Source organism: Euprymna scolopes, chromosome 3 (assembly GCF_053919585.1).
Source record: "Euprymna scolopes isolate OS-2025 chromosome 3, ASM5391958v1, whole genome shotgun sequence".
In the NCBI taxonomy this organism is placed as follows: Eukaryota; Metazoa; Mollusca; class Cephalopoda; order Sepiida; family Sepiolidae; genus Euprymna; species Euprymna scolopes.
In genome coordinates, this window is record NC_136484.1 from 58,444,549 (window position 1) to 58,461,398 (window position 16,850).

Sequence of the window (16,850 nt, forward strand, 5' to 3'; positions counted from 1 at the left end):
TGTGTATATATATATATATAATGGTGTATATATATATATATATATATAATGGTGTATATATATATATATATAATGGTGTATATATATATATAATGGTGTATATATATATATATATATAATGGTGTATATATATATATATATAATGGTGTATATATATATATATATATATATATATAATGGTGTATATATATATATATATAATGGTGTATATATATATATATATATATAATGGTGTATATATATATATATATATATAATGGTGTATATATATATATATATATATATATATAATGGTGTATATATATATATATATAATGGTGTATATATATATATAATGGTGTATATATATATATATATATAATGGTGTATATATATATATAATGGTGTATATATATATATATATATAATGGTGTATATATATATATATAATGGTGTATATATATATATATATATATATATATAATGGTGTATATATATATATATATATATATATAATTGTGTATATATATATATATATAATGGTGTATATATATATATATATATAATGGTGTATATATATATATATATATAATGGTGTATATATATATATATATAATGGTGTATATATATATATATAATGGTGTATATATATATATATATATATAATGGTGTATATATATATATATATATATAATGGTGTATATATATATATATATATATAATGGTGTGTATATATATATATATAATGGTAGATATATATAATGGTATGTATATATATATATATATATAATGGTATGTATATATATATATAATGGTATATATATAATGGTATGTCTATATATAATGATATATATATAATGGTATATATAATGGTATATATATAATGGTATATATATATAATGCTAGATATATATATATATAATGGTATATATAATGGTATATATATATATGTATAATGCTATATATATATATAATGCTAGATATATATATATAAAGCTAGATATATATATATAATGCTAGATATATATATATAATGGTATATATAATGGTAGATATATATATATATATATATAATGCTAGATAGATATAGATATATATATAATGCTAGATAGATATAGATATATATATAATGCTAGATTTATATTTTTAAGAGGTGAAACAGCTAACTAATTTTTAACGAAGTTTGTACAAGAATGCTCAATGTTGCGAGTTTGTCTCTGCTTTATCGTTATTTTCATGGTAAGTGCTCGGCTGAGTTCCAGTCTATGGTCTCCCTCGCCAGACTTTCAGAAGAAACACTCGTCTAGCAGAAAACACTATCACTAATTTCCCCCATTCTTTATCTGTGCCTGAACCTAAACGTAGATTCCATGAACAAAGCTTCGTTTTTAGAACTGCACGCCTGTGGAATTATCTTCCATTTTCCTGCTTTCCAGCTGACTACAATATGGTTGTCTTCAAGTCTAACGTAAATAATTTTAGATGAACCGTTCCATATAAGTCAACAAATTTACCGAATTTTCATTATTAACGATTACTATATTGTTCAATTTCTACTGTACACTCTTTAACACTTATCCTCGAGTAGTCTCTTGGCCTTGGTAAGTGGTGATGCTATGTAAAAAAAAATCCTTTGAGTCACTACCGCAGTTTGTTTAGATTTTGATTTAATGTAAATATTCACCAACAGGGACATATGCAAGACTCTCTTAATTGAATCGCATAACTAAAAATTAGTTTTTTGTTTTTACTTTTATATTATCCTTATGAATACTAATGAAGTGAAGGCATTTATTATTTTGATATCTAATTTACGTACGTGTTTATGGTATGCACAAATACGCTAGGTAATTTAGCTGAATAGTCATTCTTTCTCTAAATTCCAGCCATTAAACATTATTAAAAAGTGGTTGAATCAACACACAATGGGAGAGGGCGAGATTAAGAGATGGCTGACGTCTTCCGTTATTTACAAATTAAAGCTAAATAGAAGACTTAAAGTGGATTTGTTAACATAATTCGACGCCAGAACTAAAAAAACTATTGTAGCATCTATTTTCTGGGATTAAAGGATATAGGAAAAGATTTAGGAAAACACATTGATTAAGCCTGATATATATCCGGTCAAGCGGGAGAAGCTTCACATGCCTCCCCGCTATCAATTAGCCCGCGATACATTTGTAGTTTACATCGCACTGTAGAGAACCTACTGTTGATTTTATAATTTTTAGATAATGGCTATAATTAAAGTTTAAAATGCGAAAAGTTACGTATCATTGTCCAGTGCTACTCTAAACAGAAACATTCATTTCGGACGCGCCCCTGTTTTATCAAAGAACCTACCGTTGATTTTATATGCCGGGTCCTCTTGCTTGTGAAGTGATAAAACTTCTAAAAAGCACTTGTGATGTTAGGCTGTATAAGTGTAAACTTTTGTCGAAATCAAACTGTTCCTCCTTAAATCGAATTTTTTCGATTATCGATTTTTGATATTTATCAGAGGCATTCCGATACAAAACCTATCTAAAACCACTGGCAGACACATGGCGTACATTTGTGTGAAATTTCAAAGAAAGCGGTCCAGCCATTTCAGAGTCCACAAAGAATGAATTCTCACTTACACACACAAAGTACTTATATATATATATATATATATATATATATATATATATATATATATATATATATTACTAGACTACCCGTGACCAGTTGGGTCAGTATGTTATATTAATTATGGAATTAATGTATGAGCGTGACACTTGTAACGTAAAGAAAATAGTTTTTTTTGTGACATAACAGAAACATTTCTATGAACGTATATTAAAATGAAAAAAATATAGATTTCTATGAGTCGTTTTGTTTATAATTGTTTTTTGGGTTTTTTTTTTTTAACTTACAGCCATTGGATTATAAGTGGTTTCCCATACTTATAAGTAAATGTGCACTGAACAGATACTATAATACTTAAAGTTAAATTAAAATTTTGATATCTTTTAATTTAAATGCGAAAAATATCAATTGGGACGTTGAAAACGTGCAAAGTAGAACAATACGTTTTATTGTCACGTTGAATATTTATTTGTAACGCAATTAAAAAAAAACATTTCCGGGGTTATTTATTTATGTTGGTAGTGTACAAGAAAATGTACGAATGTTTTTAAGAAAGGTATATTAAAAAAATGGAGAATAAAAATGAAGGCGGTGGGTGAATCGCCGTTGTAAAATACTCTTATGGTTGTAAACGGGTTAAAGTAAATTTATTTGGAAGAAAATTGCGTTAAAATAACTTAAACGCAATACGGAAATGAACGATGTAAAAAAAAAAGCAGAAAGAATTAACAATTGTTAATGTGGATAATTTAAACGCGAAAAATTAGGACGCTGAAAATGTACACAGTAAAACAATACGTTTTATTGTCGCGTTGATTATTTAGTATAATATATATCGTATATATGAAACGGGTCGATGATTATACGTATTATTTGTAATCACGTTTTGCGTTTGCTTCCCATATCTTGAATTTTTTTATTCAATAAATTTAAGATATTCGCTCTTCTAAGGACGTTCGTTTGTTCGAACGAAACAGGTCCAGCGATTTGTGTTTATTTGTTTATGTTGTTTTGGGTTCTCTTTTTAAAAAATAAAACAAAGCAAAAGTATGCTGTAAAACGAAATAGGGAATATGAAATCTATCTAGCTGTTAAGCAGAAAATAAAAGGGAAGCACACACACGTATATATAATGTGAGTGTGTGTGTTAATGTGTCCACGTATGCTTCTAGAATAGTAATTCCAAGGTTATGAGGATTTTCTGAAGCATAAAAACGATGTTGTTGTTCTTTATATTTAATATTTTATTTCTTATATTTCAAGCAGTATTTGATGACAAAAAAAAGTAACGAAATAGAAATCAATTTTTATTTCGCTACTTTTTGTGATCAAGGGCAGAGGACCGCTTGAAATATAAAAAATAAAAGTAAACATCGGTTTCATGTTTCAAAAAGCCCTCATAACCTTGAAATTATATATACACACACAACTATAGTAAAAATTATGGAGCACCTATAAAAAAAACTTAGATAATAGTTTAAACATACGCATTTAAAGGTTAAGAATTGTACAGTCACAGTTGCGAGCAACTGTAAAATATTTAACAGTAGATTGTAGTATTTATTTGCTTTAAAGCCTCTTTCAAGTTTTAGCTGAGTTCATACTAAATCCATTCCAATATTCAATATGATTCATTGTCGTATTAAAAGTTGTTTCTTATTTTTCAGATGATATTTGATTCCTGACAATGCTGTAATAGTATATTTAATTGAAAATGGCTCCAAAGAAGCAGCTTTCAGAGATTTATTAAAGGGCACAAATTATTGTTTATCTGGTGAAGGATATTCTCAGGTAGAAATTGGCAGGAAGATGAAATGTTCAAGGAAGGGAATTCAATCAACGATAAAAAAGGTACAAGGAAACAGTCTTTCAAAAACAGAAAAGGACAAGGCCGTAAAAAGTCTACAAACGCCAGGGAGGAAAGATCTTTGAAAAGAGCATCATTTGCAGATAGGAAGAAAAGTTCTTCAGAGCTTGCTGCTGAAATTAGGGAGGATGCAAACAACAGCATATCAGCTCGAACAGTGAGAAGAAGGCTATCAGAAGCGGCATTTAAAGGAGTCAAAGCAAGGAAGAAGCAAAATTTGTCTCAAGCCAACAAGAAAAATGACTGGAATTTGCAACAAAATAAAAAATAAAAAAATAAAAAAAAAACGAAAATTGGATCTGATGATTGTGCCAAAATTATTTGCTCTGACCAAAGTAACTTTGAGGTAAATTAACAGTTTCTATTTCCTAAACTTTGAAAGGAACAGTTGGAATTTTATATGAATACACATCCATAATATCTATTCAAAAATTGTAGCAAATTCTCATTTTTTTTCATCAAATTTTTGGCAACTCTGGAGCGGTTTATGTTCGCCGTAGGGAAAGAGAGGCATTTCCTCCTGATTGTGTGATTCCAACTATCAAATTTGAAGGAAAAACCGTAATGGAAGGTAACATTCAATGCTGCCAAGACTAACCTTCTTTCCTTTAATAATTAGAAGAAATCTTCTCAACCATCAATACCTATGGCCAAAAACACAGTACCTAAAAGTACTTCGTTCAAACTCTTCGGCTTAACGTTCACAGGGAACATGAGTTGGAACAGGTACATCGAGGGCATTGCCACCGCTACTGCAAGGAAGGTAGGGTCTTTCTACTGTGCTAGAAAGTTACTTACGCCTGAAAGTATCCTGTACCTCTATAAGGCAACCATTCGACCATGTATAGAGTATTGTTGTCACATTTGTGCTGATGCACCTGCTGCTAGTCTCTCACTCCAGGACAGGGTTCAAAGGAAAATTGCTAACCTAATTTGTCCTAGACTATCAGCTCTGTCCCATCGACGAAATGTTGCATCCCTCTTCCTGTTTTAATGGTAGATGCTCCGATGAACTACAAGCCCTTGCACCCCCTCGACATAAATACCTCCAACAAACCCAACAAGCAGCAAAGTCTTACCCCTACACAGTAGAGATTCCCCAAATGCTGGAAATCTTTCTACACTAATAGTTTTTTTTCCCTGAACTGCTATACTTTGGAATGCCCTTCCTAGTTTTTGTTTCCCCGACTTTGCTGACACGCAGAAGTTCATGTGTAATGTAAATAGACTGTTGCTGCTAAACTCCCTAAATAGTGTCCCCGCAATTATGTCCTAGTTAGTAGTCCCCTACATTAAAGTGGCACTGTGCCTTCTTCGAGAAAATGCAATAATAAAAAAAATGGTTTCGAGCTGCATGGCTTCTTCAGGCACTGGAATGTTGTACACATGTAAAGGCAGAATGAACTCCACAATTTATACTATCATGCTGGACCAGGTTTACCAAACTTCTTTGACTAAATTATTTTATAATAACATTCCAAGTGATGTAATCTTCCAACAAAACAATGGCCCATGCCATACGTCAAAAGTTTCAATGGGTTGGTTTTAGAAAAAAAATGGTACTCATGCAGAGAGTGATCCGTGCTGAAATAATAACGTTATTATTTAAAAAGCCATTCTTTACATGGGGAGGAGAGGGTGTTTTGTACATATTCTGTACTTTAACCTTAGAATTAAATTTAAAAAAAAAAAACATGTAAGAAAACTTTAATTAAACATGGAAATGCGATTTAAAAAATAGCGCGGATCACTCTCTGCAGTAACACCGAAAAAAATATTACATTGATGAAGTTCCCCCCCCCTCAATCTCTAGACCTATATCCAATTGTAAACTTTGTGGTCCCATCTAGGGAAAAGAGTGAGAATGCACAAATGTTCATAAAAAAAAATTAGAGGCCAAACTTCATGAAGAGTTGCAGAAAATAGATCCTACCACATGCAACAATTTAGCCAATAAAATGCAAAAACGAATAAAAGCTGTTATAAAGGCAAAAGAAGGACATGTCTAACGTTGATTGTTGTTAGAATAAATTTATTAATGTTTAATCCATTATTCCTAACCTTAAAATATATAAGTTTGAATCATAATTTCGATTTTTCATTCGTGCTCAATGATTTTGACCAAGGCTCCCTTTCTCTCTCTCTCATATATATATATATATATATATATATATATATATATATATATATATATATATGTGAACGTGTGTGTGTACATTTCTCTACGCAATAATTCTGTCAATTTTTAGTCTACAGACTCGAAATTTGATATACAGGGTACTGAGATTTGGAAAAATCTATGTGATCGGTTCTCGGCCAGACATTTGCCTGTTAAGGGGTCAAAGTTCAACGATTTGACCTTTGAGAACTCTACCAAACTCTTCCGACAATTTGGCGTCTAAACACTTGAAATTTTAGATATAGGTTACTTGGACATGGATCTAACTTAATGACTTGATTTGAGCCCAAAACAAATGTTAAGGGGTCATAATAGCGGTAAAAGTTAACAAAAATTGACCTTTTTTTTTTTTTTTGCTCAGCGTACACCTCCAAACGCCCGGGCAACGCCGGACCGAAATGCTAGTATATATATATATATATATATATATATATATATATATATATATATATATACAAACAGTTGTTTCCTTGTCTACAACTCGTCACTTAGGTTAGGCATTACGAGAGTAGATACACCGAAATTTAAAAAACGAACATTCACTTCATTGACTATTGCGACTAGCAGACAAACACCGTTTCTATTGCTCTCTAAGATAGTTAACAATAGCCTTCCAAATTAAAGCTTTTATTGCAATATTTGGATAAGTGAAAAGGGTACTTATACAATTTAGTGACGACATTAAAAAATGGAAATAATGAAAAAAAATTTTATTGTACGTAACTGTTATAGACTGAAGTTCTCCGAAAAAAAATTTCACTTTATTTGATCAAGTAGTTTTTTTTTTTACAGCGAAAAACAATGATTTATCACGGCTACGTCAACGTGGCCATTTTGGAAATGTTATTGCAGGCCCAGGAATTCCCCAAGGGCAGGAAACTGCCGTACATAGCAGAATACTTCCATTTTAGGCCAATCTAGCCCTTTTTTTCCCCACCAGAATGAGATGCCATTTTTGGGGTGTTTTTTTTTTTTTTTTAATTTGTAACAGAAGTAAATAAACGAAGTTTCGAAGTTATCCATGCGTGTCCAACTGCGCATGTTTCGAAAATAATCTCGTATAAAAATTCTTCAATTCTTTGCATTATTCAATTTCTTTGCATATTCAATAGTATTCTTATTTAAAAAAAAGAAAAACGCAAAAAAATTGCAGATTTAAAAAAAAAAGAAAAAAACCGTAAAAAAAAATATGTTGTGCGCATCTCAATATGGCGAGAAAAAAACGCTAGATTGCGAAATTTGGCCTAAAATGGAGGTATTCTGCTAGGTACATTTCCAAAATGGCCACGTTGACGTCGTCGTGATAAATAATTGTTTTTCGCTGTAAAAAAAAAACTACTTGATCAAATGAAGTGAAATTTTTTTTCGGAGAACTTCAGTCTATAACAGTTACGTACAATAAAATTTTTTTTCAATATTTCCATTTTTTAATGTCGTCACTAAACTGTATAAGTACCGTGAAAAGAAAAAGCGAAACTGTTAGCAGTAGGATGTTTACCTTTCACGTGTCTTGATTCACGTACATTACATAAATTTTTCCAGTTTAATGGAAATAGTTCTCTTGCTGCTAAACTCCCTAAATAACATTAAAATTAAACAATTTGCTTAACGTTTCAAACATTCAAATTGAACAATTTGCTTAATATTGCAATTTGAAATGCTAAGTCCATAATAGGAAGAAATCGGATTAAAAATACTAATATTCCAGTTGAAGTTCAAACCAGAGATATGTCTACTGATTAAGCTATAGGTTCATATTAGGAATTTGCGATGCAAACCGCCTCCGACTCGGTGGCTGTGTAGGTGGCATTAGAGGGTTAAGGGACCGTTTTTTTTTACAGGAGATAAAATCAAATATTTGTGAAAAAAAAAAAGATAGGAAAAATGTCCCATTTTTTTAATGTCAGCATTTTATTTAATTTCGGAATTAATTACCTATATAAGAATAAATTAGTTGTAATATAAAAAAAAAGTAATTACTATTGTATACTCGAAACAAAAATAAAGAATAAGCCAAATAATTTGTCAAATCTAGGCAGAAAAGCTATTTAATGTGGGTTAAATCTAGATAATCTAATATATAAACGGCTATGTGCATGTTTGTCTGTATGTCTCCCTATTTTACAAACTCTTTTTCTTCCGAAACTAAAAGTCGCAGAGTGGCACTAGGGGTCTCAAATGATTGGATTTTTTTATGGACCGTTCTGTTTTACGAGATCAAAAATGGGTCAAAATCGAAAAAATCGTTAAGCAGTTTGTACATTCATCTTAGTTTATTTTTAATCGGTTTATATGCGTGTCGCGTTGGTACAGTGATACCGTCACCAGCTTTAAATACTAAAGTTTCTGTTTCGATTCTAGATGATGGCACCTAAGTACTTCTTTTTGTTTTCACTTTTGAAATCACGACTCTATAATATATACAAACAATACGGACAAATTAAAATATCATATTTAAGCATATTTTACGCCCGGGGAAAGCCGGGCGCCCCTCCCCCGCGCTAGTATAGAGTAAATTGTAAAATATATGCTAATACACGGGTTCGGTTTGGTTTGGTATGCTTTCTTGTAAGACAATTGTAGAAAAAAATGGCATACGTAGATTTTATGTAAGTGTGTTCTCTTAATCTTTTGCTGTGCAAATGGAGAAAATATTGGTATTCTCATTCTTAAAAAAATTAAAAAAGATATATTTTTCCTAGTTATTTGTAATTATATATTTAGTGTAAGATGTTATGCATAGTTATTTGAAGAATCTAAATAAAATCTAAAAAATAAAAAAAAATGGAATACGTAGATTCTGTTTTATTAGTTATCACGATCCGGTCGAATCCATGTCGAACCAAAGTGAACGCTAAAGAATTTACAAGAATTTAAGCAGGCGTAATATTAGTCGTAATGTTATAAATGTACTTTTGCCTGCCTATAATTATTATAAAACTAATTCCTTTCATATTTAAAACTATCAAATATTTGATATTTGCTTTAAGTTAAGTAATTAAAATAAAATAGCCAGAACTCATCTGCTAATATCCTTTTTATATTATAGCTGCAAATTATTACATTATGCCCGTGTGATCTTCAACCGGTAAATATCAAAATATGTTTAACGTGGTGTTAAATACGTTTTAAAATCTGTTCACGGTGAAGAGGGTTGCCGAAAGAGGATTCGGTAGTGAGGGGCCAGACTTGGTATTAGTAATCAAAATGAACACTGCTCGCCGAATTAAGCATAAAACTTTAAAAATTAATTGTGAGAAAAAAAAAAGTAGAATACCAACGAATATTTGCTCTATCTTAATGTCAAAACAGGTGCTTTTCATCCACTCTCTAGCTAAATGATTAATCTTTTGTTCCTATTTAAACCCTCTCCCCCACCTCTGCAAAATTCACCTGCTTCAGTTCAGTTTTAAACAAACCGGAAAACAGTGGTTAGTAGAGTCTTGGAAAGGACAGGTACGGTCTTGCTAACCTATTTTTTAAAAAGAACTTTGTTTCGTCTTTCATTTTAGGCATTTTTTGTTGTGACACTCCACGCTATTTCTATTGATATTCCTAGTATGTATATCTTTGTGTGTGTTTGCGCTCGCATTTGTATGTTAGCTTAGTTTGCATTAAAATACTGAATTTCTATCTGATTTGCGATAAAAAAAAAAAAAAATGAAATTAATTTCAAAGAAAAAAAAATCAAACAGTAAATTAGTCCCGTTGAAATCTTTTGCATGAATGGAATGTTTCGCCTCTCTACTTTGAATGCTTATTTTTTTTTTTTTTTTGTCTCTGTTTTTTTTTTTCATTTCTAACATACGCTTCATTGTAAGCAAATCAAAAGAAACGGTTAAACTCGCTGACTTTTGAGTTGACCTTTGACAAATTTTGTAAAGCGCCAAATAATCGCCATTTTTTTCTCAATTGTCTCGAAAAAAAAAAAAAAAAAAGAGAGAAAACTAAATAGTCTACGTACAGTTCTTGCTCCGTGTTCTGAATTCTCTCTTTATTAAAAACCAAAAATAAAATTTAAAAAAAAACCTGTACATTGTACGTTCTTGTGCCGAGACGAAAATATCATATTCCAAAAATCACGTAAATAGATCAAGTAGTTTTATTTTAAAATGATAAAATCAAACTTTGAGTAACTGAAGAGGGGCTGTCTTGTCTGGCATTTTGAAAAAAATTTATGAAAATAAAGGTAGATAATTCGACAATAATTCAAACTTGCGAGATTTGTGGTAATACCTACGAATTCTCATTAATCGCTTGAAAATGATTTACTTTATAAAAATAAAACTACTTTATCAATTTACGTGATTTTTAGAATATGATGCTTTCGTTTCGTCACCAGTACGTATATCATACAGAATTTTCTTTATTTTTATTTTTGAATCAGAAATTCTGAACAAAAACCCAGTTCTTTTTTTTTCTTATTGAAATTTATCGGTAAGAGTTGGCTAGTTATTGCTACCCCCCCCTCTCTAGCTATATCTCTCTTTCGTTTGAAATCTATCGCAGTTAAACATACGTATAAATACGCTAACTCTCTCAAAGCCTTTGTGCTCAGTGAGCAATTATTTAAAAAAAATAATAAAATTGTCCCAAAAGAACTTTTAACAATGTTCCTATAATACATTTAGAATTAATTTTTTCCACTATCATCGATCGTGTTGATTTGAAACATTATTGTTGACTACTTCATGTACTTTGACGCCATATGACATTGACACTACACGTTGTTGTTCTTGTTATTTGTTTATTATTATCATAGTAATAATAATATGGACAGCATAGAAACCGTACTCGCCACCACAACTGCGATGGACTGGACATGTAGCAAGAATAGAAAACAATCGCATCCCTAAAATCCTATTGTACGGATAATTGAAAGATGGGCATAGAAAGATTGGTGGGCAGAAACTCTGCTAGATGGATGTGAAAAAGCGCCACCTAAAAGCTATGAACATGAACACGAAAAATTAGGAAGAGCTAGCAGCAGACTGAAGTTGCTGGTGCAGTAGACTTCACAACTGGAAAGGCAGGAATAGAGGCAAAAATAAATGCCAGGTCTGAACAAAAACATTACCAAAGGCACAACATTGTGGGGAACTTTCCACGCTGAGCATGGACTGCTACAACACCGTAGGATAAAGCACAGAGACCCTGACTTGTCATCTTCAGCTAGGAAGGAATGCGTGATGATAGTGATGATGATGCTATTATTATTATTATTATTATTATTATTATTATTATTATTATTATTCCATTAACTTCAGTGTTGTAATGTTTTACACCGTTTTCCCCTCCTCAAGAGCGGGTTTTTACACGAAAGCTAATGAGGCTAGTCAAAGAGTCAATTAAATGGAAAGCATCTGGCGTAGGATATTTGCTGAGCCAAGCAGAACTGACTTCTGGAGTACGGTGATGTTATATCTGATTCCCAAGGAGTTAAGCTGTTTCATAAGATCATCAGGAATTGAGCCAAACGCACCTATGATTATTGGCACGATAAAAGTTTTATTATTCCACAATCTAGCAATCTCTAACCTTAGTTTTTGATAGTTTCGTAGTTTCTCATTCTTCTTGCCTGTTAAGTTGATGTCGTTTTGGCAAGCCACATCAATAATTAGGCATTCATTGGTCTTTTTGTTCACAACTACACTATCTGGTTTCCGGTGAGTTATCTCTCAATCACACTGAATCATGAAATCCCAGAGAATCTTAACGTCCTTATTTTCCACTACCCCTTCTGGGTGATCTTGGTATCATTTGTCCGTCACTTGGATTCTAAACTTTTGGCACAAACTCCAGTGCAGATTTGTACAAACTTTGTCATGGTGACGTTTGTACTTTTTTTGAGCAAGTATAGAACATGCGCTAACAATGTGTGACACTGTTTCAAGCGATATATCACACAACATGCACTTATCATAAAAGTCCTTTCCGTAGATGTTTTTATTTATTGCATTTGTATTTAGTGCCTGTTCCTGTGCAGTAAATATAAGATTTTGTGTTTCTCTTTTCAAATCACCTTTAGACAGAAAATTCCACGTGTCCTGACATTTTTGTGCCTTAGTATCTCGCTCAAAGTGAACATGAAGTTTCATTCTGACCAACTCGGTCAACTTTTCTGCTTCGATCCTTTTCTTGTACTTCTGCTTATTTTCCAATAAATCTTTATTCAGCTCTTCCTCTTTCGCCACTGCTGCGAGTAATACTTCGTGACTGTTAGCCAAATAGTGGTGCACACTTCTAAGCTCTCCTCCAACATATTCTTCAATCGCAATCAACCCTTTTCCTCCTTTCTTCTTCGTGATGTACAGCCTGAGCACATTAGAATTTGAGTGAAGTGCTCCATACTTAACTACAGTTTCCGTGTGTCTCTATCAAGCCTTTTCATTTCTTCCCGTGTTTATCGAATGACAGCAACCGTCCATGGATTGATGGCTATGGATGGGTTCCTACCATTCAATCTAGATTTCAGGAGCAGTTTGAGTCTCCTCATATACACCTCTTTCGTCTTCTCTTTTATTTCATTGCAAAGCATCGTATCAAGTTCAAGCACTTATAGCCTTCTCCATCAGGATCTCTTAATCTTTTACCATTTGGCAAAATGATGTCTTTCATGGCTCCTCTCTTCCCTCGTTTAAAACTAACAACCGCGCATTTGGAAATTCCAAACTCCATACTTATGTTTTCACTCCAGTTTGAACCAAGGAGTCAATTTCCTTTTCTGTTTTCCCAAACAATTTCTGATCGTCCATAAATAACATGTGGCTGATCTTCGGTCCAGTCAACATCAACCTTGTGGGAAGTCTCTCTTGACCATGTACTTGACCAAAACTTTGGAGCTTCTTGAGAGTTAGGAGCCACTGTTTTGGTTTCACCTCCTTCCAGATTTCTTAAGGACCTTGACTGGTTTGTTTTAAATAACTGCTCGTTAAACTGCTGATTTCTGTTATTCTGCCTCTTAATCTTGGAAGTTATTATCATTATTTAATTTTGTTCGCTTAAAATAGGGCATATTGCCACTGTAGCATAAGGAGTTACTGTGATAGGTGCCAGCTTTATAAGATAGGGATACTTAGGTGAGAAATTGGACAGAAGGATATTTGTTGACACTACATTTAAATATTGACAAGTCGGTACGATGGGGAAACGGAAAGTGAGTGCCAAATGCAAATGGTTCGTGTAAAGAAGCTATTAGAATAGAATGTCTTCCAGCGAATAGATGAAATTTTGCTGCTAGTTAGATGGATAGGTGGTGCTTTTCTAAAGGGAGTACAGGCGCAGTAAGTTTGTTGGAAGCATATTGAGTGGGAGTATTTGTTAAAAGAAAAAAAAGCACGAGGATGCAACACTGCGGCGATGTGACATAGGTTGGAGCGTTATTGACAATCGGAACCTATTGGATTAGAAATTCTTTTTGCTTTGTGTCAAAAAGAGAGGGGCTAATGGTTTGCGCACCAGCCCAGATGTGGTAACCGTACTCTCCATGCACTGGTGAATAGTGACTTTATAGATATACTAGAGAATCTACCTGGCGTTGCCCGATAATCTTTACTTTAATTTTTGCACCCCACACCCCCTTCTTTAAACTGTCTCTTTTTGCTAAGACATCATATAAAATGTCATCTACGACGCATACTCACATACATATGCACTCACACCCATATACTTTTATGATTTTCTTGTAAATATTCCAAGAGTGATGTTTTTCCATAGCAGGATAGACATTAAAATAATATAGAGTGTACAATAACAAATATACTACATTTTTCTGGTGCTCATTGATATTCAGAGCATATATACGTATTTTTTAAAGTTCAATTCATAATTTTTGAAAACACGTTCTTTTATTTTAGAGTGTATGTTACAAATCTGTTACGTTAGCAATCTTCAACAAACAGTAAAAATATGTTATCACTGTATTTTTTAATGTAGAAAACTCTTAGGACAATTCCATGGAGAAAAAATATTCAAAAACAATCTTTACATGTCACAAGCAGTCAAAATCATACCTCTGATGTCGAGGGTGTATTCCCGTTGTTGGTCAGGTTTCCCTCTCCCTCTCCCTCTCCCTCTCTCTCTCTCTCTCTCTCTCTCTCTCTCTCTCTCTCTTATATGTGTGTGTGTGTGTGTATGTAAAAATAAATGTGAACAAATACAAAGAAACAAGAACACGACTTTATTATAATAGATAGAATACTAGCCACTCGGTAGACCAAGCCTATCTTCTTTGTGACAGACTTGGCAGCATTTTCTAAGTACTTGTTCCACTTCCTATTGCTTGAGAATATCAGGCCAAAGAATTTAAACGTTTTACTCTCGGAAAGAATGCTATCGACATTGATATTGGTGATTGATGTCTTTCTGTCCAGGAACCTGCAAGTCCTTAACTATCTTTAACATACGCCACTAATTACTCTAGTTAGTAACTTTTGTACATCACTAAGAAATCACTACATTTGAAGACATATCTGAACATTTTCCTTTTTTACTAACGGGTCACTACTTATTAAGGCCCGCATGCTATTCAAGGATAAGGGTTAAAGAGATGAACGTCACAAGGGAATGATTGTAATTAAATGGGTAGGATGGTAAGAAGATTACTTAAGATGAATTGATTATCCAAGAGGAGGACTCCACAAGAATCTGTTTAGATTAAACTTGTAGATGACATGTTGAAGTTCGTTGGGAAGCAGGTTTTTAATGGTATTTTGTTCCAAAGATGCGATGTTCTAGAAAATAAACTTTGTTCATTGAAGTTCCCTTTGTTTGCTTGTTTTTGTTTTCATACATAGAGATAAATAAATGTGTATGCGTGATATATATATATATATATATATATATATATATATATATATATATATATATATATATGAAAGAGAAAGAAAAGTTTATTTTTGTGTTTGTAGTTAGACGAGTTCTTGCTCTTGATGTTTTTCTGATGAGGATCAGGGCTTGCACCTTTATTGAACACCTACCATGTACATGACGATATAGTAGAGAGAAGCTTTCGGGAAGGTAAAAGATCATCTCCCACTTGATTTGAAAGTCGATTTTGTACTCTGACAAGGCAAGAAATAGCACATATCCATATATGACAGCAGTACTCCATCTTCTAACATATCTGACTCTTACACAAGTAAAAAATTGCGTCAGGAGTGAAATACCTTCTGGAATGACAGAATGATCCTACCGATTTTCTGGCAACCTTTGCAAAATATTTTTATGTAAATCTTCCATTTCAGGAAGTGAAAATCAGTTCTAAAAATGAAAAAAAAAGTCCTGAAAGAGGAAGTCATTCATTTCGCTAGGGAGAAAATCAGGATACGATAGCTGGTGATAAAAGAGAATTCTGGTTTAAGAAGCATTAAAAGTAACTAGACACTTGTGGTCGCCATCCTCAATCGACTGCGACCCTCTTGATAATTATTTTTGGATGTGGTCAATCGCCCCGCCCTCTCCAAAAAAAAAAAAAAAAAAAAACATGACACGGTTCGAAACCTTGTGGGTGATGCCCTTTTCTCTTCCCCCGAAACCTCTTTCATACAGAAAAGACGTTGGTAGGTTGTCTCTGCTCTATCGTTATTTTCATAGCAAGTTCTCATCTGAGCTCCAATCTATGGTTTCTTCCTTGTCAAGCGTTCACAAAAACACTTGACTAGTTACAACCATCATCAACAATTTCTCCCACCCTCTATTAGTGCTTAAATCTAAACCTGGATTCTATGAACTAAGCTTCTGTCCTAGAACTGCTCGCCCGTGGAACTTTGTTCTGCTGACCTGCTTTCCAGATGATTACAATCTAGTCGTCTTCAAGTCCAATGTAAACAAGTTCTTGCTGAGCCGTCCCCACAAATAATCAAAATATACTAAATTCACATTACTAACGATTACTACACTGTTGTATTGCTGCCTACCTTACACCTATTAACCCTTATTCTTGAGTATCCTTCGGGCCTTGATAAGTGGTACCCCACCCCCGTGCAAAAAAAAACAAACTCTGAAGGCACCCATTGTGGAGGGATGCATCGCTATAAACGAGGACGTGATCGCCAGAGTGACTCATTGAGATGGTTGTTTCCGAAAAATAAGGTGCTTGTTATGATAGTCGACAGATCAATTTTTTAAAAACATGTTGTTTTAAGCAAAAACAATATTAAGTACTTACTTGTCATGCCGAAAATAGTAATATATATAAAGATTACGAAAATTCAT

At 32.7% G+C, this 16,850-nt stretch overlaps 1 long non-coding RNA gene across 2 annotated transcripts in view; it reads left to right on the forward strand.

Annotated features, from left to right (window-relative positions):
- Positions 1 to 6,581, forward strand: part of LOC145263308 (uncharacterized) — a 167,425-nt gene extending 160,844 nt beyond the window's left edge. For both annotated transcript variants that reach the window (XR_013864510.1, XR_013864509.1), the window contains exon 3: positions 4,257 to 6,581. This is a non-coding gene — a long non-coding RNA (uncharacterized LOC145263308). The remainder of the gene's footprint in view (positions 1 to 4,256) is intronic.
- Positions 6,582 to 16,850: the final 10,269 nt, after the last annotated feature.